The 22,927-nt window shown below is 42.7% G+C and overlaps 2 pseudogenes; both read right to left on the bottom strand.

The window, feature by feature from the left end:
- Nucleotides 1-4,238: 4,238 nt before the first annotated feature.
- Nucleotides 4,239-4,706, bottom strand: LOC144710570 (putative phosphoribosylformylglycinamidine synthase, chloroplastic/mitochondrial pseudogene; annotated as a pseudogene).
- A 130-nt stretch (nt 4,707-4,836) lies between these two features.
- Nucleotides 4,837-22,366, bottom strand: LOC144710569 (putative phosphoribosylformylglycinamidine synthase, chloroplastic/mitochondrial; annotated as a pseudogene).
- Nucleotides 22,367-22,927: the final 561 nt, after the last annotated feature.

Here is a 22,927-nt window from a genome sequence, read left to right as displayed (position 1 = left end):
AAAATCGTAGCAACCAATAAATATATTGTAAGATATCGTAGTACCTAATCAAACAAATATTGCCGGAGCTGAAGAGTGAGAGGGAGCGAGAGAGCGAGATAGAACAAGAGAGAGAGAGAGAAAGAGAGTGTAAGAGAGAGAATGGCAGAGAGAAAGAGAGAGTAAGTTACAAAATGAGAGAGTAAGAGAGTAAGAGAGTAAGAGAGTAAGAGAGTAAGAAAGAGAGTAAGATAACTCCAAAATCTGTCAATTTTGTAACTTAAGAGAAAGCCTTACAAAACTGACAGATTCTCTCCCGCTCTCTCCCTCTTTTCATTTCTCTCTTTGGCTCGCTCTTTTTTTTTCTTAACCTCTCATTTTCCCTGTGTTTGAATTTTGGGAACATTTGCTATTGGAATTAAAATTGAGTGGAGAAAATAAAATATATTTCCAAATGTGTGCTCAATTTATTTTCAACTCACACTAGTACAGGTATATACCTTATTGAATTAAGGGAGAAAATATTTTCTAAATTTATGTATTTTATTTATTTTTAAATATTTAAATTCTTGTTATTATTATAAAAATAATTCAGGATCTAACCCATATCTCTGGAATTCTAAAATTTTGGAGTTATCTTTATTATTTATTTAAATAATCATATATGATGTACTTTAGTTGAATTTTTTACTCTGAGAAATTAAATGGATTTTGTATTTCATTGTTTAAATATCATATTATCAATTGATACTTGCTATTTTGTTTGAAAATTAAAAAAGTAAGATAGCTCTAAGAAAATACGTACACTCTTATCTTTGGGAAGAAATGTTTGATGGTAAATTTTAAGCCATTTTGCCAGGCATTCTCTGAAGGCAGGTAGCTTAAAAACTAGAGGAGAAAACAGGGGTAAAATGCTAGAATTGAGAAGAAACATTGGTGAAATAGGAATAAACTTTTGAAATCATCATATATTCCTCTAGATTTTATTTAAGACAAAATCATGAGACAAGAGATAGAGAGAGAGAGAGAGAGAATGTGATGTCATCTGCACCATTTCCATGATACTTAGAATATATAATCATGAAATGAGATGAATTAATTGAATTCATAATTTTTGCAGCTGATATGAGGCTCTTCCCTTGACTTTGAAGAAAAAGGACAAAAGTGGCCAGTAATATCATCAACAATCTCAACTCTCGCGTTGAGATGTATGGGTATAAAAGGAAACAAAGATAGGATTAATTAGGCACTTGAATATCATACATATCGCATAGAAAAATTCAGTTTAAAATTATTAGTCATAGATTACTAGATCAAGATGAGGCATAAAATATGGAATAAGATAATACAAATCTATCGCCTTTGACTTAAAATGTTCAATTTAGTGACACGATGAAAATATCATTAATGGAATATTAATCAAATTTTTTAAACCTTTGATAATTAATGGTAAAAAATTTCAACTCATTCTAGACAATGTGAATAAGCTCAAACCATCTCATGTATTAAAAAGTAAGAAATAAGCTTTTGAATGGACTTCATATTGAGTATAATCATAATGTGTATATTAATCCAGAGTCCTGCCGATGCTTAATTGGATAGCCAATACTAGAATATAACCATGTGGGTCCACAGCTAGCCAAACACCAAAACACATGAGGGTCTTCAAAAGGGCTCTCTTTTTTCACAAAACAATGTTGAAGCAGCACATTTCTCTATCATATTTGTTACAAGTATTATTGAGACCAATATTAGGTATTTTAATTTAGACTCCTGCATAAAAACAACGCTTTTCCCCAGTCAATTCATCATAAAACATAAAACTCCTTTTTTAACAGTAATGTAGCTGCTTGGTTTGAGTTTGTTGTCAAAAAATGTTAGCCGATAAAATCTTATGCTTTGTATATCTTGACCAATTTAAGCTTTATTTGGGTCTTTTTATGAAAATTCATCACCTCTCAATTTATAATGCGCCTTGTGCACTAATCTAAGGAACTAAAAGCTAGAAGTAATCAAGAGAAACAAATAAATATATATTTAAATGGTAAGTAGTAAGTATTGTTTACTGGTCTTTGAAGTTTATGTATCAAGGAAAAGTTTGAGAAAACTGAACGATCGAAGACAAGGATTGAAAGAAAAGAAAGAAAATAAGCAGAGAATAAGGTGAAGGAAAGTTTTAAAAACATGGAAAACCGTAATCTCCGAGCTTTAATTTCATAGATACTTCATCGTAAAGTGATTTATCTATTGACTTTAAAGATAATGAAATATATATTGAAATCAGTGTATCTTGAAGGACACTCACGGTTTAAAAATGAGAAAATAAGTGAACATTTGTTTAAATATGCTTTTGAGATATATTAGATCTTATATATGTTTCTACTATTCTATCACTCTCTATCGTTCTCTCGCTTTTTTAATCATGCCCAGTAGCAACATCTTATTGGATCAAGTTCAACTAGATAAAACAGACCAACAGATCATCAATCACACTGTTCTATCAACTCCATTGATCGGATCATCTAACGGACCATTTAATCAGTCCATTAGATCGGTCATATATCAATCACACTGTTCTCTCCTTTTCATTTTTTTTTCTGGGATAAATTCTGCAAATAAGACCTCCCCCCTCTGACACGATTAAAACAATCCCCAACCGCAAGGAAGGGACAGGTAGATATCGGAAGAAGAAAAAATTATAAAGGCCCAAAAAACAACGAAGAGAGATGCAATGGCGAATAGAGAATATTTACATGTATATAAGGTCAGAGGATATGGAACAGAGGCAGAGAGAGAGATCTGGGAAAATATTGGAAAGAGAATTGTAAGAAAGTGAGAAATAAGAATCTATTTTAAAAATTAAAAAACAAGGAAGAGAGGTCGGAGATAGGGACAAATAAATAGACGGATCGAGAGAGAAATAAGAAAAGAGTTTTAAATATAAAAGCTCAAAGAGAGACTTTAATCAGCATCAAAATCCTCAGCGCAAAACCCATTGGAAAATCCAAAAACCCAAAACAAAACAGAGCCCACGAAGACAGACAAACAAACAGAGAGAGAGAGAGAGAATCAGAAAGCACACCTTCGAAGCAAAATCTTAAGCCCAAAATCCCAGCGGAAGATTCATAAATACAAAAAACCAAGAGAAAAATAAAGACAGGTACAGAGTAAGAGACATGAGTAAGGAGAGAGAGAAAGAGAGAAAAAATGGGTAAATACTCATAAACATCAAAATGCTAAACCCCAAATCCCTGTGTGAAAGAAGCGAAAGAAGGTTCATAAATGTGAAAACCCAAAGAAGGTATAGAGAGAGAGAGAGAGGTACAGAGTCTGAAAGGCAGTGAGGAGAGAGAAAGAGAGAGTGGGAGAGAAATGGGTAAATACTCATCAACAGCAAAGTGCAAAACCCAAAATCAGTGGGATATTCATAAATTTAAAACCCAAAGATGGTAGAGAGAAAGAGAGAGAAGTACAGAGAAAAGAGAGCGAGTAAGAGAGAAAGAGAGAAAGGGAGAGAAATGGGTAAATACTCATCAACAGCAAGGTGCAAAACCCAAAATCCCAGTGGGAGATTCATAAATTTAAAACCCAAAGATGGTGGTGAGAGAGAGAGAGGTACAGAGAAAAGAGGCCAGTAAGAAGAGAGAAAGAGAGAGAGAGGGGAGAGAAATGGGTGAATACTCATCAACAGCAAGGTGCAAAACCCAAAATCCCAGAGGCAGATTCATAAATTCAAAAACCCAAAGAAGGTAGAGAGAGAGAGAGTACAGAGGAGACACAATTTTAAAGAGGAAGAGAGAGAGAGAGATAGAGAGGAAGAGAAGAGATGGGTTGACACTTGATCAACCACACCATTCTCTTGCGTTCTGGAACATGCGTAGCCATGGGCTGGGCTCCTTAGCTTCCACGGCCCAATTCTTCGGATACCAAGGCCATTGCCACATCATGAAGCACCTCTCTGGATGAGGCATCATGGCTAGATGCCTCCGTCCTCCGAGCACAACGCCGCCACGCCCTCCGGCGACCGTTCGGGTTAAGCGGATACTCCTCTGTCTCTCGCCTCCTCGTCGCAGTACCTCACGGCGCCAGCTCTCCCCCCCCCTCTCCCCCCGGAAAGTACGCCTTCCCCTCCCCATGCGCCGCCCACACCCCCAAACTACTCCCCTCCATCCCCTTCAGCATGATTGCCTTTGAAGGCTGGATCTTCACCCCCACGAACCGACACTCGAACCGCCCGACTCGTTCCTCACAAACGCGGTCTAGCCACCCCTTCGCCCCACCCAGCCCAGCGCCATCAGCTGGCACCGTTGCACACCCAGCGAGAATGTGTCTGGCGGCGCGGAACTCCTAAACTGCTCCAGCACCGCCGGGTTGAACTCGACCGACCCCGCCCACCCCTTCCCGGAGTCGAGCACGTCCCTGTAGCTGAACCCCCCCACGAACGCAATTCCGCGGAATTCCGCCAGGGTCACGTCACCGTTGACCAGGTCAGCCATGGCGACATCCCAGGGCTCGAACCCGGCGGCGGCGAGCAGCGGCCATCTCCTGTCGCCGTTGCTACCTTCCTCGCGAAGGATGGCCACCTTAGGCCCACCCTTATTGGGCCTGATTACGGGAGGCTGAAAACTCAAGGCGAAAGGGGCCTTCCGGTGGCCAGACCCAGCTTCTCCTTCTCCACGCAGGCGGGAGCCTCTGCAGGCCTCCAGCTGGAAGCTGGTGTCCTCCATGTGTCCTCAGCCGTGTCGCCGGCTGCTCCACGTCAGGCGGCTCCGTCCACGGTTACCTTGACAGCTGGCTCCGATGTGGACTTCCCGATGACGGTGCGCCACGTGGGCCTCTCTCAGCCGCCGCTCCACCTCAGGTAGGTCGCGTCGGCAACCTCGAGCACCAGCCGAGCTCCTCCGCGAACAAGATCTCCCACGTGGAGAATTCTCCGCCGTCGGATCGAAGGTCCAGCTGGACGCCGCAGTTCCCCGCAAAGGCCATCTCCAGCACTGCCACGACGAGGCCGCCATCGCTGACGTCATGCCCAGCCGAGAGCAACCGGTCGGCGATCAGCCCCTGCACGGCCTCGAAGACGGTCTTCAGATACGGCACGTCGTCCACGTCCGGCAGCGTTGCCAATCTGGCGTACGTGGGCCAGCGCGAGCCGCCGAGCCGCCGCGATCCGATGGGGAGGTGGAGGATGGCGGCGCCATCGCCGGGGAGCTTGAGGTCGGGGGTGACAGTTAGGGTGATGTCAGGGCAGGTGACGTAGGCGCTGACGACGAGGTTTCCGGGGGCTTTGACGAGCTCGCCGGAGGGGGTGGCGGCCGCCATGGACAGGCTGTCCTTGCCGCGTCGATGGCGATGCGAGCTGGATCATGGCAGCGGCCATGGCGGCTGCGGCGTCGTACATGTCAGCGCCCTCGCCGCCGAGCTTGGCGGCATACATCCAGTTGCGCTGGCCTTGACATCAGCGGTGGCGTCACCTTGGCCCAGACGAGGTTGGTCAGGGCCTCAAAATTGATGGATGGAAAATTGATGGATGGAAAACATGAGTGAATCAAATCCTTTTTCAGGGATTATGTCTCCACTCGGACAAACTGACCCACAACACCCCATCACTACACAGCTTACTCGGCCAACATACATCTTCAACGGGAAGAATTACGGTCGTGGGCATCACGATTCTAGCACTTCCTAAAATCCCGTAACCAGGTCATCCTCTAACAGTGACGCCGTGCAGCCAAATATCACCACAATATGCTGAGTGAAATTAATTGAATTCAGATATTTTATCGTGGATACTCTAGAGTGGTGAGCAGCCAATCGCTGAACCTCTCGCTCGAATCAAGCTCGCTAAGCGACTCTAGGCAACACTAGAAAATATGTACACAAAGTTGAGTAACGTCGGTAGCATGATGGATAACTATGAATCATTGTTATCGTGGAAACGAGGTGACTCAACACTCCAGGATCATTTCGGACGTCTTCAGACAATAATCTGGGACTTAGTTGTCTATCAACCTCTCACAATCGACATAGTGACACTGGAGTGTTATTGCCAGGAGTTGATCACCGGTGTGCATCTCGGTGGATTACATCTGTCTATCTCCTCATAGATCAAGGGGATCATTTTCTCAAGAGAGCATGTTCCCAATATCATGCAGATCTTCTCGGTTGCACTTCCGGTGGCTAGGAGCACCACAGGTCTTGCAAGGGGCTTCTCCTGCCTCATCCACACTAGCAGTGTCTACACCTCTTTATCCACAAAAGAACAATGGTTGCCCACCTCGTCGAAAGGGACGCAACTCCTTTCCACCACATACCTATTGCAACAAGTCTAATCAACCATCCAATACGTGTTGGAAGCGATTCGGGCGACCTCCATCTGCCAATGCAGCAATGGAGGCTCCAGTAGCCCCAATAACTCTAGCTGTACCACTACCATCAAGCTTTCCATCATCTGCCTCTTAGCTGACCCTCACACCCAGCGAGATGGAAGCAATGCGATATTATCGAGAATTCTCTAGATCTTCTTCATCCATGGAGACCTTTATCCCGTCCACTTTATGAACAAATGTCTTTCTTGGGTTCTCATCTTCATCATGGAATATTAACTCAGGGGCCTCCAAACTCATGACCAGTACCCCTTCTGTCCTCTCCTTGTCTACTCCCACTCTTTTATCCTATTCTTCAGTCACCATTGCTAACGATCGGACACGTCCAGTCGGAGGTCATGGTGATGCTACTGCCTCATCACACCAACCCCTCACCCATGTGCTCCATGTTCCTGGGTTTCTGGCCAATCTCCTCTCACCCATGTGCGGAATAGGCTTGAGGATGATCATTCCTGTTTTGATAATTTCCAGAGCTCCCAGAGGATAGCTTTAAAATTCTTGACACTCTCTTGCCGAGTGCCCAACTTGGGAGTAGTTTTGACATATGGCTGATAATTCTGGTCCCTTCCTCTACCTTGGTTTCTACCACTCCAATTGTCGTTCTTGGTGCCACGACTTTGCTCTGTTGAGTTTCTTTGATACCAATATGATGTAATACGACGTCGGCCGGGATCGATCGGCTCGTATTACGTCATAGGAATTATGATGCGAGGACGTGAGATGTAATTCAATGCACGGGAAAATAGCGGATGAGCAGTAGAGAATCGGCGGATAGCGGTGTCGGCTGTGCCGGTCAACGAGAGAAGAATGATCCCTAGATCAAACTCCCAATGATCCGTGAAATCAACTAGACGTCTAGACAATGAGGGGCGTATGACGGCCCTGGAGTGTTCGGCGTCTAGGCCAACGAATATCCGTCAACCTCAAGAATTCCTACACTCGATGACAGTGGCTATCCTATCCATGAATTGTAATGAAAATAATGGCAGAGGACGCGATAGCGGAAGACGAGACTAGAAAAGATAATAATGCTGGTAAACAGAGGAGCGAGACTAACCTTAAGTCCTGCTAATCCACAGCGTCAAATCTCGTTCTGGCAGGTGATGTGGTGTAGATGGTAGCGTGTCGATGCGACAACTCTGGCGAGATCGCTCGGACGTCGGACTGATGGCGCAGGAGGTGATCAAGTCAACCGACCTTGGGACCACGACAAAGGATGTGGCAGCAGCGGGCATGCGCGGAGGTGTTTGGTGCTTGGCAGCACGGGCCGGGCGCGAGGAGCACGACTGCGTGCACTGGCGAGCACCACGCAGCGTGGTGGTGCAGCGGCGCCCGGACGCCTGCAGCGGTGGGCGGAGAGGCGCGCGGGAGGGGTACCCTTTCGTGCGGGCACCGGGCGATGAACGATGGAAGGGTGGTCGAGCGGGAGGTGAGGGCGAGGGGCCAAGAATCGAGAGGAAAGAAGTGTGGGAGAATTGAGGTTCAAGAATGGTAATGGGAAGGGTCAAGAATGAGATGGGGAAAGGACCAAGAACGAGATGGGACGGATTAAGAACGAGATGGGAAGGATCAAGAACGAGATGGGAAGGGTGAAGAACGAGATGGGAAGGATCAAGAACGAGATGGGGGGGGGCAAGAACGTGAAGGGACGGATCAAGAACGAGAAGGGAAGGTTCAAGAACGTGATGGGAAGGATCAAGAATGAGATGGGGAGGGTTCAAGAGCGTGGAGGCGGATCAAGAAACGAGATGGGGTTCAAGAGCGTGAAGGGACGGATCAAGAAGTTCAAGAAAATGGGTGGGGCGTGGTAGAATCAAGAAACAGGGCAAGGAAGGAATCAAGAAAGCGTGGGGAGGAAAGAGGAAATTCAAGAAATGTGGGAGGATGTTCAAGAGCGGTGGTGGGGTGGATCAAGAGCGAAGAGAAGGGGGTATGGATCAGGAATGGTGGAAGGGTGGAAAAAGGTACTAAGAAATGGCTTTCTTGAACTGTAACAACCAAGAACCCTCCAAGAAAGAGGAGTTCTTGATGGATCTGGGGTGTGCTCCTCGGCGGAGCAGATTTCCCAGCTTGATGGCGTGTCGGCAGCGCTTCTTGAATCTCCCAAGACCCCGGAGTAATCTCAGCGAAGGCCTCTTTCGATTCTTGATGGCGGCGGCTTCTTGAAACTCTTTCCTCGCACCAGAGTGATCTCGGCGGCGCTTTAACACGTCTCCTCGGGTGATCTCGGCGGAGAGGCGTGGGCTCTACCACGGAGTGATCTCGGCGTGGGGTGGGGCTAGCCAAACCCCTACACTACTCTCTCGATAGGGAGACAAATTGTGAATAAACTTTTCAACAATGACTCCAAGGTGTTCCTTGGGCATGCCATCCTTATATAGTGAGGATGGGTGCCAAGTGAGCGTAGGAGAGACGAACCGTCGCGAGATGTGGTTCGCTCTCCTTACAAATTCAAAATACAAACATAAAAGTAAAAGCAGCGAGGGCGGGGCCCAACAACATTGGCCCAGTCCACGAATCAAAAATACAAATACACATGAAAATGAGCATAAGTAAAAGATAAAAGTTCTTACGCGGGTACTTAAACCCGGATGGCGGCGTCGGCGCGAGCTGCTCGGTGTGGCTGATGGCGTCCGTCGCGTCATACTCGAGATGATTCTTAAATCATCGTGGCATCGTCCTCGAGATGGTCGTCCATCACATTCCTAGAATGATAATTATCATTCCTGGGATATCTTCCTTGATCAACTGAGTTTCTTTGATAGGTGTAAAGCTTTTTGTAGATCGATTTTCATCACTATTTCTGTAGTATTGTTTTTCACTGAATTTGCCTTCAGTGGAAAACCATTTAAGTTGCCCTTGTCGTAATGATTCAGATAATCATCATGGGTCTTCATATTTATGCGGATTTGTTCAAATCCCATGTGATCGATATTGACATTGATGCCAATAACAAATGAAGAATATTCTGGAGGTACTCCTTAAAAGGTATAAATTTTTAGGCTCACTCACAGGGTGACCCACAATCTCTAAAGCATCAGTGATGGTTCTAAATTGCTTAATGTAGTCATCAATCGACATTGTACCTTTGGCAATATTAGCAAATTGCCTATTCAAGTCTAGAATCCTAGATTGGCTTCTTCTTGAGCGTGCAATCTAGAGTATCCCAGACTTCCTTTGCTGATTTGGCCTTGGCAACACACGAAAGAGTTTTCTCAGAAATGGTTGATTGAATGAATCCCAGAACTTGTTGATCGAGCCTCCACCAATTTTTGAATTCAGGGTTCTCGATTGAGTTTCCATTTTTGATCTGAAATAAAGGCAGAAGGAGGTGTGGCACCATTAGTAAATTTGTTTAGTCCATGCCCGTTGAGAAGCGGATGGAAAATGGTCTTGCGCATTTGATAGGTTTTGGAATCAAGGTTGACTGCAACTGTCAATCTTGGAGGGATGATGATCGGCACTAGGGCAAGCAGTCGCACTCAGCATGCTTGGAGCTTGAGGATGGCGATTGTAGATGCTTGAATTTCTTGTCCCATACTTGAACCCTTGAGCTCTGATTCCATGATAAGAATCAAGAACAGAGAGAAGGAAGGAGAGGATTGATGAGGATGAGAGGAGAGAGAGAGAAAGAGAGGATAGGCGAGACAAAGAAGTTGAAGATTGTTGTATTTTCCCTCAAAATTAAAGTGAACATTGGTTGAATACTTATAGATAAATTTAGTGACCCTAAATATAGCTAGTTTCCTGTTTAAAAAGTTATATCCGTTGTGACAATGGATATAAACTGTTATTTTAAACAGTTTCAATCCTGTCTGTTATATTAGATTGGGGGCATCGATCACCACCGTTGATCAGTGTGATGGACCCTTTGTTATAACGGCTCTCCTATGATCACCATTGTTGATCGGTGCTGTGGACCCGTGGTTAAGAGGAATTTAATCATATCCATTATAACTATCCTAAGTTGAATCATGTCCGTCTATCTTGAATCCTATTTCTATACTTGTACATACATGAAATCCTAAAATCTAAGTCTCTAACTTGAGTATAATATATAAATTGATCTTACTGCCTAATCTTGATTGATTCCTTACAGGAAACGCCCACCGAGTTGGAGACTCCTTCCTTAACAACAGACCAGTCCCAAAACACATGGGCAAAATAACCGTTATATATCTGACATATTAACTCAGGCGCTGAAATCATGACTTTAAACCTGCACTCGAGTCTTCTAAGTACTTCAATTATTTACTTAGAAGAGAGAGAAGAAAGAGAGAGAAGAAGAGAGAGAGGAGATGGAGAGAAAGAGAGAGGAAGAGACAGAGAGGAGAGGAAAGGAGAGGGAGAGTTGAACAGAGCGTTACCTAGGAGGAGAGAGAAAGAGAGAAGAGGAGACATGGAGAGAGAGAGTTAAAAAGAGAAGGGAGAGAGAGAAAGCGATAAGGAGAGAAAGAAATTGAGAAGGAGAGAAAGAAATTAAGAAGGGTAGAAAGAGAGAAAGAGAGAAGGAGATACAGAGCATGAGGAAGAGAGGAGAGAGGGAAATAGAGACATATGATGGGAAGGAGGCATAGAGAGAGAGAGAAGACGAAGTGAGGCATTAGATTCTAAAAAGGGATATACTTAAAATTATATTAAAAATGATGTGAATTATATTTAAAGTATTTTTTATTCACATTATATTACATTATAAAATCAAACTTAAATTCCTCCAGAATTCTAATATCACCAGACATTTGATCTTGATCAGCTTTAAGATGTAATTATTACACACTTCTTGGACATTGGGATTTGTGTCCAATAATTAGATTAGTTTGAATGAATCAATATTTTCAGCGCAAACATGCTGAAAATGGATCGACTCCTTAACTTTAGGCCGACCTGGTTGGCTACATCCCCACATAGTAAGTGACCTCTTTAATGAGCTCATGGTCAGCTTACCGAACATGTATGACTTGATTTTAAATCCATCAAAATATATTGACGTTCTCATCAAAAGTTAACGGAAACACCGTCCTCAGATCTTGACAAAATAAGCTTTGAAAATCAACTACAAAGCATTGTTTGGAGAGATCGTTTGGGATCTAGAATTCAGGCTTTAACCTATTCATTGATATTGTTGCGACCAGAACTTCCTTTCAGTCGTTTACGTGTGAACACTGATCTTGATTGATTCCATCAAATGACATGAAGTGATCTTTAAGATGATGGACGTAGATATATCTAGAAAAAAACTTTTGTTCAAGAACATATCTTTGAGACATAAACTTGAACCATTTCGTTCGAGGAAACATAACATGCAGAACATCCAATAAAATCCAATCTTTATTTGGTTACAATCACCCTACAATTGAAGATTCAATCTTCAATCTTTAACAGAAAGGAAGGGACAGAGAGAGACAGAGACAAAAAAAGACCGAGAGAGAGAGAGAGAGAGAGAGAGAGCGGAAGGGACAGATAGAGAAAGAGAGAAAGAAAGAGCGAGAGAGCGAGAGAGAGAGAGAGAGGAAGGGACAGAAAGAGAAAGAGCGAAAGGGATAGAGAAATAGTTTGACAGACATAGAGAGAGAGAGAGGGAGAGAATGAAAGTAATAGCGAGACAGAGAGAGTCACAGAGAGAGAGAGAGAGAAAGAGACAGAGACAGAGAGAGAAAGAAAGAGACAGAGACAGGAGTGAGGAGAGACATAGAGCGAGAGAGAGCCAGAGAGACAGACGCAGAGAGACGGAGACAAAGAGGGAGAGAGAGTGACGGAGACAAAGAGGGAGAGAGAGTGGGAGAATAAAAGACAGACCGGGAGAGAGAGAGAGAGACACCATTTAAACGCATAAAGCCAGCTCTTCTCTGCGGAGATGAGACTAAGAAAAACCACATCACCTCTTCTTACGTAAACTTTAATATATGTTTTATCAATGATATTCAATACAGTACGAAGAATTGGATGTACAAAGAGAAGAGCAATGCCTTCGAATTCCTTCCCAGCTCCTTCTCCCACAAATATCCTCGGCGTCTAGGACGGGATTCTCATTCACTTACCAGTTTTGATCTCTTTTCCAGCCCTTCGTGGCCGGAGTTGCATTCTGGATGAAGACTCACCCACCTCAGGTTCATTTTCTCCAGTCCCTTCCGTACAAGAATACGCATCCGACACAGCAGGAATAGACTCATCGGTGCCTTCATTGTCCGTGCTTCTTATTCCTTCTCTAGCCCAGAATGATCTCACCGAGGACAGATAATTAGCGATCGCTCGTCGTTGGCGTTCTCTGGCTATATTTTCTTCAGTTTCTCCTCTCCTTCTTTGTGGCATCCCAGGTGCCCGCGCAATCCCATGACGCTATTGAAAGACTTGTTGCAAATTCCGCAGGACTGTGGTTTCTCCATTGCACTTCGAAAAAGAAAATCTGTTAGTCTGTAAAGTACAGCCGATGGTCATTGTCGACTGATTTAATCGCTATTTATACCGCAAATGGAGGGCGTGTATCTCGGTAGAAAAGCGTTTGGTTTTTGCTCCGATGTTCGTTCTCCGCCTTTGGATTGCTCGTAATCAATGGCTATCATAAGACTTAACGAACCCCCACGGATTGCAACGACCAATTCAGCAACGGTGTATTAATAAATGGCAATATTTGGCCTTAGAGAGAGACTTAGATAGAATAAGCATGCGTGACGGAGAGCGAGCGAGCGAGTAGAGAGAGAGCGACACGGAGAGCGAACGAGGGAGAGAGAGAGAGAGAGAGAGAGAGAGAGAGAGAGAGAGAGAGAGAAAGAAAGAGATAGAGGAGAGATAGAATGAGAGAAATAGAGAGAGAGAGAGAGCGAGCAGGCAGGCAGGAGACAGAGCAGTGTCCGAGATAGACAGAGAGAAAGAGAGACAGAGAGAGAGACAGAGAGAGAGAGAGAGAGAGAGAGAGAGAGAGGCAGAGATAGCGAGTGAGAAAGGTTGATACAGATGGATATAAATAGAAATAAAAAACAGATAAAGAGCGAGAGATACGCACATATAGAAGTGTTAAAATACAGATAGTTAAAGTGAAAGGAAGATAGAGATAGAGAGAGGGTGAAATTTGACGGTCAATATGTCCTTGGGAATGAATGTTTAGGTATATAACAGCTCTATGTTGTTCTGCTTCACTCCCTCAAATCTTGAATAGGCGTCAACTGCCAATAGTTTATCGGAGGTTAACTCTTATGTAACTACACTAACATTTGGACTCTACAAGGTGGATTTATATCAGATACCTCCTGTGGAAACCGGAAACCGACCTGAGTGGGGATTCGACCATTGATTTTGGCTTCCCTTCCTCCTGCCTCGTATGCTTGCCAGAAGAGCTCTCCAATGGACTATCTCTTTTTCCTTTCTCTTTTCTTTCGAGCTCATTCATCGGTGGAAAGCATGAACCAATGCCTCTATCATTTTTGTCTTTTTTGGAACTTGCAAGCCATTTCTGGATCCGGTCGCGTCCATTTCTCGCAGGCTGCGGAGCGAACAATCCCAAATGCTAGATTAGGCGAAGGAGACTCCCCTCTGAGAAATCTTGAAGACGGTGGCTTGAAGAATGATAGAGACATGGAAGGAAGGAGATAACAGAGCACCAAGAAGTAGTTAGAGTCGTTGTATTCTGCAAGATTTAATGTACAAATTCGTTTGTAGTTGTAGATAATAACAAATTCGTTTGTAGTTGTAGACAATAACGGTTAGTTTGTATAGTATGAACCGATCAATCTTTAAAATTATGCTTTATTATGTTATGTGAATCATCACTGCCATATTTTCCCTATCTATGTTTAATCCTGGCCGTCTAATTCTCATAGAGAGTGTAGCGTACATGTCAGGTTTTTATTATTCTATAGTTATAGTAGTTCATATTGGTTGATAACATAGGTGATGTTGCCATCGCTATATATTGCATTCTTCATTACCCTCTGCCTGTTTCTCATCCAGCTAAAGAGTCGAAGACAAGGAATAGCATGTGATTAGAGACTGGGAAGCACATGACTAAAAATGTATCGGTGTCTACAGGTGTGCCATTTAATGGAAGGGGAAGCGAAAAACTGGGATCAGTTTTCTTCTTCATTTTCCCCATGTATGTGAAATTTATAGAAAAATCTTTTCGATTAGTATTTGCTTTGCAATAGTTATATTCTGCAAGACAGTGAAGGAGAAGGAGATAAGGGAGCACCAAGAAGTAGTTAGTATCTTTGTGTTCTGCAAGATTTTATACACAAACTTGACTTCCTTTCCCCAACTTTGTGAAATTTATTCAAAATGTCTTTTTTTATTTTCTTTGTTTTCTAATAGTTTTATTGAATGAAATGAATTTCTTTAAGCTGAATTGTTTATAATTATTCCTATAATATTCCATTTTTTTTAGGTTAGTCTGATCAGCATTCTCCACAACATATCTCTAACATTGATCTAAGCACGAATGGGTTGTTCTGGCGTACCAAATATCCACTTTCATCTTCATTTATAATATTGTTTCATTTCTGTCTGATGTTGGAAATGTCTCTGTGACCAAAGATCTAGTCCCTTAGTGCACAGTACTAGTAGGCAACACTTAGCTTCTTAATAAATGATTGAGCTCTTGCTTGATATGAATTTAAATTCAGCTTGTATTGGCCTATTATTCTTGCTAATTTATATGAATTCATATTCTTAAGTATTCCCAAATAATGATAAAATTAAATTATGTAAACTGTCACTTATAACAACACAAAATTTATTTGGTCTTTTCTTATAATTGTTAGCATTTTCTTTCGTTTATTAGGAATTTTCACAAAACAAATGCATACCTTTGTCAAAAATATTTTAAATGCATTATAAAAGTTTTCCAAGTACTCTCCTAGTTTATCATGGCTTTATTTTGTTAAACGACAATTGTAAATCTATTTTTTTATGTGGGCACTAAAATCTATTTATTTGGAGATATTTACTCTTTTGTTAATAAGGTATCTTCATTTTGGTATATTTGAAATGATTATATTGCCATTAACAGGGCGGAGTTCCTTCAAATTGTTGACAAATGTTTTCTCACTACAATCATACCAACCAATAAACTGGGGTGGTCACCGCCGTGTTGGGTGACTGTCTATTCCACTTTTTAAAAGTGAAAATCGTAGCAACCAGTAAATATGTTATAGGATATCGCAGTACCTAATCCAACAAATATAGCCGAGATCGAGACTGAGAGAAACGAGTTAGAATGAAGAGCGAAAAAAGAGTAAGAGAGAGAACGGGAGAGAGAAAGAGAGAATAAGTTACAAAATGAGAGTAAGAGAGTAAGAGAGAGATTAAGATGACTCCAAAATCTATTAATTTTTAACAAGAGAACAGTTACAAAATTGACAGATTCTCTCCCCTCTCTCCCTCTTTTCATTTCTCTCTTTCGCTCGCTCCTTTTTCTCCTTACCTCTCATTTTCCTGTGCTTGAATCTGTCAATTTTGGGAACATTGGCTATTTTAATTAAAATTAAGTGGGAACATAATATATATTTCAAGCGTTTGTTCAAATTATTTTCAACTCACACTAGTTCAGGTATAAATACCTTAAATAATAAAGGAAGACAAAAATTTTCTTATTGTAATATTTTATTTGTTTTTAAATATTCAAAGTCTTCTTATTATTATAAAAATAATTCAGGATCAACACATATCTCTGGAATTCTAAAATTAAAAAGTTATCTTTATTATTTATTTATATAATCATTTATTATGTAATTTATGTGGCATTTTTACTCAGAGGAATTAAATAGATATTTTATTTCATTGTTTAAATATCAAAATATCAATTGATGCTCCCTATTTTGTTCGTAAATTAAAATAGTATGAAAGTTTTAATAAAATACTTACACTCTTATCTTTGGGAAGAAACTTTTGGTGGTAAATTTAAGTCATTTTGATGGGTATTCTCTGAAGCCAGGTAGCTTGAATACTAGAGGAGACACTAGAATTAAGAAGAAACATTAGGTGAAAGAGGAATTCACTTTTGAAATCATCATCTATTCCTCTAGAATTTATTTAAGACAAAATCGCGAGAGAAGAGACAGGAGAGAGACAGAGCGAGAGAGAGAGAGAGAATGTGACGTCATCTCCACCATTTCCATGATACTTAGAATACATAATCATGAAATGTGATGCATCAATTGAATTCATAATTTTTATGCAGCTGATATGAGGCTCTTTCCTTCCCTTTGAAGAAGAAGGACAAAAATGGCTAGTAATGTCATCAACAATCTCAACTCTTGTGTTGAGATGTGTTGCTCTAAACGGAAATACTGATGGGGTAAATTTGGCATTTGAATATCATACATATCTCATAGAACAATAAGGTTTAAAGTTATTAGACATAGATGACTAGATCAAGATGATGCAGAAAATATGGAATAAGATAATACAAATCTATCGTCTTTGACTTAAAATGTTCAATTTAGTGACATGGCAAAAATTTCCTTAATTGAATATTAAATGAATTTTCCAAAACCTTTGATAATCAAAGATAAAAAATTCCACCATGCTAGACGATGTGAATAAGCTCGAACCATCTCATGTAATAAAAAAGATGAGGAAATATTTTTTGCGTGGACTTCATACTGAGTATAATCATAATGTGTATATTAATCCAGAGTCCTGCCAATGCTTAATTTGACAGCTAGTACTACAATATCACCATGAGGTCCACGGCTGCCAAATACCAAAACACATGAGGGTCTTCAAAGGGGCTCTCTTTTTTCACAAAAAAAGTTGAAGCAGCACATTTCTCTATTATACTTGTGACGAGTATTATTGAGACCAATATTGCGTATTTTAATTTAGATTCCTGCATAAAAAATAGATGGCATTTTCTCGGCCAATTCATCATAAAACATAAAACTTTTATTTTAACAGTTATTTAGGTGTTTGGTTTGAGTTTGTCGTCAAAAAATCGGAACCGGTAAAATCTTATGCTGTGTATATCGTGAACAATTTACTCTTTATCTGGAATTTTTATAAAAATCCATAACCTGTCAAAATATAATGTGCCATGTACACTAATCTCAAGAGACCTCAAATCTAGAAGTAATCAAGAGAAACAAATAAATATATATTCAAGTGGTACGTAATAAGTATTGTTTACTAGTCTTTGAAGGTTATGTATCAAGGAAAAGCTTGAGAAAACTGAACGATCGAAGACAATGAGTGCAAGAAAAGAAATAAAATAAGCAGAGAATAAGGTGAAGGAAAGTTTTAAAAACATGGAGAACCATAATCTCCGGACTTTAATTTTACAGAATTTTTTTCTTTGAGTGATTTATCTATTGAGTTTAAAGAAAATGAAATGTATGTATAAATGAGTGGATCTTGAAGGACACTCACGGTTTAAAGGAGAAAAAAAACTGAACATTTTACAAGAATTGGTTTTGTGGTATATTAAATCATATATGTTTCCCTATTATTCTATCACTCTCTATCATTCTCTCGTTTTTTCAATCTTGCCAGGTGGCACACCTTGTTGGATCAAGTTCAATTAGATAAAACAAACAACCCATATCATCAATCAAACTGTTCAACTTGATTGATCCGATCATCTAATGGACCATTTGATCAATCAACTAGGTCGATCACATATCAATCACACTGTTCCCTCTTTTTTGTTTTTTTTCTGGGATAAATTCTGCAAAGAAGACCTCCCCCACTGACAATTAAATTAATCCCAAACCTTAGGAAGGGAAACGTAGATATCAGAAGAAAAAAAATTATAAAGACCCAAAAAACAATGAAGAGAGGTGCAATGGCAAGTAGAGAATATTAATATGTATATAAGGTCAGACGATATGGAAGAAAGGCATAGAGAGAGATTTGGGAAAATATTGGAGAGAGAAGAATTTTAAGAAAGTGAGAAATAAGGATCTAGTTTAAAAATTAAAAAACAAGAAGAGAGGTCAGATATTGGTACATAGAGGTAGAGAAAGTGAGTGAGAGTGAGAATCATTCCCACCAATGAGAAATGAAGAAAGGGAGAGAGAGGAAAAATAAATAGACCGACACAAGAGGAAATGTTAAAAGAGTTTAAAATCTAAAAGGTCAAAGAGAGACTTTAATCAGCACCAAAACCCTCAGCCCAAAACCCCCTGAAACATTCATAAATATAAAAACCAAAAACTAAACTGAGCACATGAAGACAGACAGACAAATAGAGAAAGAGAGAGAAATCGGAAAGCATACCTTCAAAGCAAAATCTTAAGCCCAAAATCCCAGCAGAAGATTCATAAATACAAAAACCAAAAGAAAAATGAAGACAGGTACAGAATAAGAGGCACAAGTACGGAGAGAAAGAGAGAAAAATGGGTAAATACTCATAAACATCAAAATGCTAAAACCAAAATCCCTGTAGGAGGTTCATAAATATGAAAGCGCAGAGAAGGTAGAGAGAGAAAGAGAGAGAGGGGAGAGAAATGGGTAAGCACTCATCAGCAGCAAAGTGCAAAACCCAAAATCCCAGTGGGAGATTCATAAACCTAAAAACCCAAAGAAGGTAGAGAGAGAGAGGTACAGAGGGTGATGCACAATTTAAAAGAGTAAAAGAGAGAGGGAAAAGAAATGGGTAAATACTCATCAACAGCGAGGTGCAAAAGCCCAAATCCCGGTGGGAGATTCATGAATTCAAAAAACCCAAAGAAGGTAGAACGAGAGAGAGAGGTACAGAGGGAGAGACACAGTTTAAAAGAGAAAAAGAGAGAGGGGAGAGAAATGGGTAAATACTCATCAACGGCAAAAGGGCAAAGCGCAAAATCCTGGAGGAGGATTCATAAATTCAAAAACCCAAAGAAGGTAGAGAGAGAGAGGTACAGAGGAGAGACACAATTTGAAAGAGAAAAAGAGAGAGGGGAGAGAAATGGGTAAATACTCATCAACAGCAAGGTGCAAAAGCCAAAATCCTGGTGGGAGATTCATGAATTCAAAAACCCAAAGAAGGTAGAGAGAGAGAGGTACAGCGGGAGAGACACAATCCAAATGAGAAAAAGAGAAGGGAGAGAACTGGGTAAATACTCATCAACAGCAAGGTGCAAAACCAAAAATCCTAGTGGAAGATTCATAAATTTAAAACCCAAAGAAGGTAGAGAAAGATAGAGGTACAGAGGAAGACACAAATTAAAAGAGAAAGAGATACAGAAAGGGAGAGAGAAATGGGTAAATACTCATCAACAGCAAGGTGCAAAACCCAAAATCCCAGTGGGAGATTCATAAATTCAAAAAACCTAAAGAAGGTAGATAGATAGAGAGAGGTACAGAGGGAGAGACAATTTAAAAGAGAAAGAGAGAGGAAGAGAAGATATGGGTTGACACCATATCATCCACACCATTCTCTAGCGTTCTGGAAAATGCGTAGCCATGGGCTGGGCTCCTTAGCCTCCACGGCCCAATTCTTTAGATACCATGGCAATTGCCACATCATGAAGCACCTCTCTGGATGAGGCATCATGGCTAGATGCCTCCTGTCCTCCGAACACAGCACCGCGACGTCCTCCGGTGACCCTTTCAGGTTAAATGGATACTCCTCTGTCTCTCCTCCCTCCTCATCGTAGTACCTCACCAGTGCCAGCTCTCCCGCGCCCTCTCCCCCCGGAAAGTACGCCTTTGATGGGGGACCATTGCACCGCACCGACACAAGACGAGCCTGACCACACCAAGCCGCTCGTGCTGATGTCCGCGACCCCGGATTCAAGTATTCGGCATGACGATTTGTAAGTTTTCTTCATTATTTGATTTAGTTGTAATTTTTCTGAACAATTGGATTGGGCCATTGTTTTGGGCCTCGTCCATGTTTCGTTTTACATTTGAAATGATTGTAAAGAGGAGGACCTCGTCTCACGATGGTTTCCTCCTCTATGGATGATCTCTTGGCACCCATCCTCCCTATATAAGGGATGGTATGCCTAAGGAGGACAGACTTGAAATTTCAAAATCTGAATGTTCTTGTTCCTTTCTTTCCTTTTTTGTTCTTGAGAGATATAGTTAGACATTGTAGTGTAGATCGTGGAGATCGTGTTCCATCATCGTCAAGCCGTTACACGTTGAGATCCCTCCGTGTCACGTTCGCTCGACAATAGTTCAAGATTCGTTGTTTCTTGGCGGAGTAATTTTCAAGAATTGGTCTTCTTGGTGGTTATTCATCAAGAACCACGCAAAGAAGCCTTGGAATTTGACCCTCCGCCTCTCCATCGACATGAATCGCTGCTCGCCAACCACGCAGCCCTCAGCCTCGTCGCCCCGCCTTCAACCGTGCCCAGTCCCGCCCATGCCTTCGTCCGGCTGTGCCTTTGTTCAGCCACGCTGCGTCCTGCTGCGCGCTCAGGCTGATTTGCGCCCGCCGGTCACCTCAGCCCGCCTGCCTGTCCTTGTTGACGCGCTGCCTTCGGCTGCGCACAACGCCGCCCCGCGTCCAAGCCAACGGCGCAGCCCCAGCCGCGCGCTTCGTCCCGCACGCTCGCGCAAGCCACGCTGCCCGTGGTTGCGCCAAGCTGTGCCCGTGTGCCCGTACCATCGGCGTACCCGAGTTCGCACAAACCCCGCTGCTGCGCCCAACCCTGCCCGTGCGTCCGTGCCAGCAGCGTGCCCGTTCGCTCACGTAGGCCCCGCTGCCTTTTGGCTGCACCCAGCTCTGCTTGCGCGCCCCGGTTGTTGGCGCCCTACGGCGCTGTTGCAAGATCTCGGCTGCGCCAAACGTTGATCCAACGCCGTCCGATTGCTACCAATCATATCGGTTGTCATCGACCCGCATCGTCCTCGACAGAAATCTTCAGGACGCGAATTCCAGGTTCTACCTTTGAATTCCCCTTTTTATTCAGTATTATTACTTCTTACAGTGCCGTCGTCCGCTATCTTTTCCTCTACCGACCTTATTGATAGAGATTGGATAGGATAACCACCATTGTCGAGAGGTAGGGATTTCTTGTGATTGACGATTAGATTGCTAGTGTCAAGGGTTTAACTCCGACAGGCCGTAAAATGCCTCTCCGTCGTAGATTTGCTCGTGAATTTCGAGGGTCATCTAAGTCTACCTGAACTATTCGTCTATTCGAGAACGTATTGTATTATTCACCTTAGTCGGACCGTCCTTATTGCTCGTTAGAGTTTTCACATCGGATAATTCATTGGCATTAAATATCTTTGTCGAGCTTTTTGTGGCGTGTCGTGCCGTCGATCCCGGCTGACATCGTATTACATGAGCCTTCCTTCCCGTGCGCCGCCCACACACCCAAACTACTACCCTCCATCCCTTCAACATGATCGCCGAAGGCTGGATCTTCACCCCACGAACCGACAATTGAACCGCCTTGACTCGTTCCCCACTTCGCCTCCACCTGTTAAGAATAGAAGGATTTGCGAAGAGAGAGTGAAGTCGAGAGAGGAAGAAAGGGATAAGAACAAAATCCGTGAACTAAATGATCAAAATGTTCAAGTATTTAAAGGGGATTAGAGGCGGTGACGCATTAAATGCTGCATCAGTCACTGTGCCAGCCACCATGCTGCTTGTCATGATGGCGCATGTCAGTGCAGTCGCCAGGTCGACGTTGCCGTCTTCAGTCATCTTGGGAGAGTGCGACACACACTGGAGAATGTTGTGTCTGATACTGGCGGTGTCACTTTATCGTCGTTGGCGTCATCCGTGCGTTCTTCTGGAAGCCTCCGTGTCTTGTCGGCGTTAAGGCTTTCTGGCGTCCGTACTTCCACTTGAGTGGCCATCATTCTGTTTGACTCCACCCAGCCCAGCAGCGCCATCAGCTGGCACCGTTGCAAACCCCAGCGAAGCGTGTCCGCTGGCTCGAAACTCCTAAACTGCTTCAGCACCGCCGGTTGAACTCGATCGACCCGCCCACCTTCGAAGTCGAGCACATCCTCGTAGCCAGCCCCCCCACGAACGCAATTCCACAGAATTTTGCGAGGGTCACGTCACCGTTGACCAGGTCAGCCATGGCGACATCCCAAGGCTCGAACCCAGTGGTAGCAAAAGCGGCGGGCATCTTCCTGTAGCTGTTGCTGTTGCTGCCGTCCTCGTGCAGGATGGCCGCCTTGGGCCCGTCCGTGTTGGGCCTGATCACGAGGAGAGAGAGAGAAGAGGAGACAGCAAGAAAGGACAGGAGACAAGGGTATAGGGAGAGAGATAAAGGGAGAAGAAGAGAAGGAGACACAGAGAAAGAGAGGAGAGAGGGAGAGAGGCTGAGGAGCGAGAGGAGAGAAAGAGAGGAAATAGAGAGGGAGTGAAGGAGAGAAAGAGATAGGAGAGAGGGAGGGGGGGAGAAAGAGAGAAGGAGAGAGAGAAAAAGAGGGGAGAGGGAGGAAGAGAAGAGGGAGACAAAGAGAGAGGGAGAAAGAGAAAAAAGGCAGGAAGAGGAGAGGACGAGGAAGAGGAGAGAGACAAAGAGCGAGGGAAAGAGAGAGAGAAAGAAAGAGGGAGAGAGAGAGAGAGAGAGAGAAGAGAGGAGACAAAAGTGATAGGGAGACAAAAAGAGATGGAGAAAGAAGAGAGGGAGACAAAAATTGAGAGGGAGAAAGAAGAGATGAGGAGAAAGAAGAGAGGAGAC

This window comes from Wolffia australiana, chromosome 12 (assembly GCF_029677425.1).
Source record: "Wolffia australiana isolate 7733 chromosome 12, ASM2967742v1".
In the NCBI taxonomy this organism is placed as follows: Eukaryota; Viridiplantae; Streptophyta; class Magnoliopsida; order Alismatales; family Araceae; genus Wolffia; species Wolffia australiana.
The sequence above is the reverse complement of the archived record's forward strand: the minus strand, read 5'-3'. Positions and strand labels throughout refer to the sequence as shown.